The sequence below is a fragment of the Limulus polyphemus genome, unplaced genomic scaffold (assembly GCF_000517525.1).
Source record: "Limulus polyphemus unplaced genomic scaffold, Limulus_polyphemus-2.1.2 Scaffold904, whole genome shotgun sequence".
In the NCBI taxonomy this organism is placed as follows: Eukaryota; Metazoa; Arthropoda; class Merostomata; order Xiphosura; family Limulidae; genus Limulus; species Limulus polyphemus.
This window is the reverse complement of record NW_013666514.1, coordinates 73,351-76,027: the sequence shown is the minus strand read 5'-3', so window position 1 is coordinate 76,027 and position 2,677 is coordinate 73,351.

Here is a 2,677-nt window from a genome sequence, read left to right as displayed (position 1 = left end):
TGGTTGTCTGGAACATTGTTTCACGCCAAAGCTGCGTAAAAATGAACTACAATACATCTTCTGTATTATTGAAGATGGTGGAAAAGTTCACATATACAGAGTACATGATACACTCATATATCATAATCTCAACACGATGACCTTTCTGTACAAACTTGAACAGGCTCAAAGGTGACTGGTATTTCTATACAGGCTATACAAACGACTGATATGCTGACATTTAGAAATCAAACTAAGAACAAAATTGATTTGCGATGAAAACTACCCTCATTTTGGAGAACTCTCAGAAAAGTGACCGTAAGGTATGATATGACAGATTTATCCTTAAAATCTGTTCTATCTGATTAATTCGAACGCTTTTGTTTATTACAACAAAAGCATTTGGGGTGTTTAAAAATAGTATTATTTTGAGACTTGCTGCATTTGCATTATCATTAAGGCTTTTCTTTATGTCTCTAGTGAACGTACAGATTTTTGAATCCTTTTTCTTTCTTGTCAATGTCCATAAATATTTTTATTGTTTGTTGTTAAGCTCAAAGCTACACAACGGGCTATCTGTGCACTGTCCACCTCGGTATTGGAAACTGATTTTTAGCGCTATAAGCCCTCAGATTTAGCGCTTAGCCACTGAGGAGCTCTTATGAGTTAGTATAGTTTATGTATCACTTTCAGCTGGTTACATTATCCTTGTAGGAAAATATTAAAAGGAACTCTTCATTTGAAAATATTCGAGTAATATTTGTATTTTATTTTCTTATATAAGGTTCATATTAATATATGACATGTTTCTGTAAACATTTAGTTTCTTCAACGATTTTAAGTTAGTAAGAGAGTTGGCATATTTTGTTTGTTTGTGGTTAAGCTACGCAATGAGCTATCTGTGCTGTATCCAACACGAATATCGAAATCATTGAACCACTGGGGGGGGGTTAATTTTCAAAGGTAAAATTATCTATTTCCTTTCTTTCTTTCACTTTCATTCTTTTTTCTTTCTTTTTGTCAAGTTATTGTGCAAAGTACAATTAGGCTTATACATGCAGATAATTTTTCAGGTATTATTTTGAATTTGATTACAATCTTAGTTCAAGGAATATAATGAGTTTCTTTTATGGTAGTTTTTGTTCACTGACCTCTCATTTAAGAACTTGGAAAAGTTCTATTTAAATAGTCAAGTGACAGCACACGTGTGTTGCTCGAACTTCCTGATGCATGTTCCAAAAACCACTGGTTAACCCTATCGGCACGGGTACCCTTTACTGCGCATGACACAAGGTTTTAGTGTCTCACATTCAAATTTTATTAAACTACTTTTTTATGTTATACCAATTAGGATAGCATAAAATCTTAGCTAATAATCCATATTTTAATAGTGTACGAGTTTTAAGTTCTTAGTTCTAAAAGGAAATATATAAAAAAATCCTGAATTTCCACTAGTGTAACACAAATGGCAAATTTTGTCTTAGCATGTCATCATCCCTATTTTATCCATCACTCCTCGAAAATGTAAGAAATTCAACTCTAAGTGCCGCTTCTAACATACTGATTTCAACAAATTGGACAACTTAATAAATATACAACATCTGAAGAATATATATATATTAGATAACTTATCCTTCAATGTGAATAAACTTTTAAGAATTAAATAATTCTGAAACACAGTTTGTGATGAGACTTTCTGATATCTTTTGGTAACCAAGCCTTTCAACTTAGTTTATGAAAACTTCCCTAAAAATGCAGTGTTATAGCTACATAACAAGGTTTACAGTTGTAACTAGAGCTTGTTATTTAGGAAAGTTTTTTATTGTTTTTATCAATTAAATGGCTATGATAAGCATTTTCTCAAAGAATAAACATTACACCTGACCAATTTCCTCCATCTTTTATAATACATACGGTAGGTTGCTTGTTTAACCCTTCTCCAATACTCCTGTTCTTTTGTTTATTTGTCCTTTCCTCATCTTCCAATTTCATTCATATCCTTCCATTCTTATTTTGTCTTTAATCCGTGTAAACTCCTTGTTTCTTTTCCTTTGCATCTCTTCCTACTCCAAGATGATTTTCTTAATCTTTTCCATAAAAGTCTTGTAAAAAAATATCTATAGGTGTGGGGGATAAGTTAGCTAATTGGATAGAAGAGTGGCTAGATGAAAGAAAACAGAAGGATGTTATAAACTGAGTTCAATCAAACTGTATTAATGACACAAGTGGGGTACCCCAGGGCTCAGTCTTAGGACCATTGCTCTTTTGTTATTTATATCAATGACATAGATGAAGGAATGATGAATGAATTACTTAAATTTGCTGATGATGTTAAGGTATTGGGTGTTGCTAGCTGTGAAGAGGATACTGTTGCTTTACAAAAGGATTAAGATCATTTAGTGAGTTGGGCAAATAAATAGCAGATGGGTTTTAATTATAATAAATGCAAGATAATGCATGTGGATTATGGGATTAACCTTAACCGTGTCATAAAAGAAAGGGACCTTGTTGTAATGGTTGCTTAGTCTCTTAAACCATCCAAACAATGTGTTGTTGCTAGTGGTAAGGCAAATAGGATTTTAGGTTGTATCTAAATAGGTTATACTTTCAGTGTACAGGCCACTGGTTAGGCCACATTTTGAATATTGTGTTCAGTCTTGGGCTCCTTATCTTAGGAAAGACATTGAATTGTTGGAAA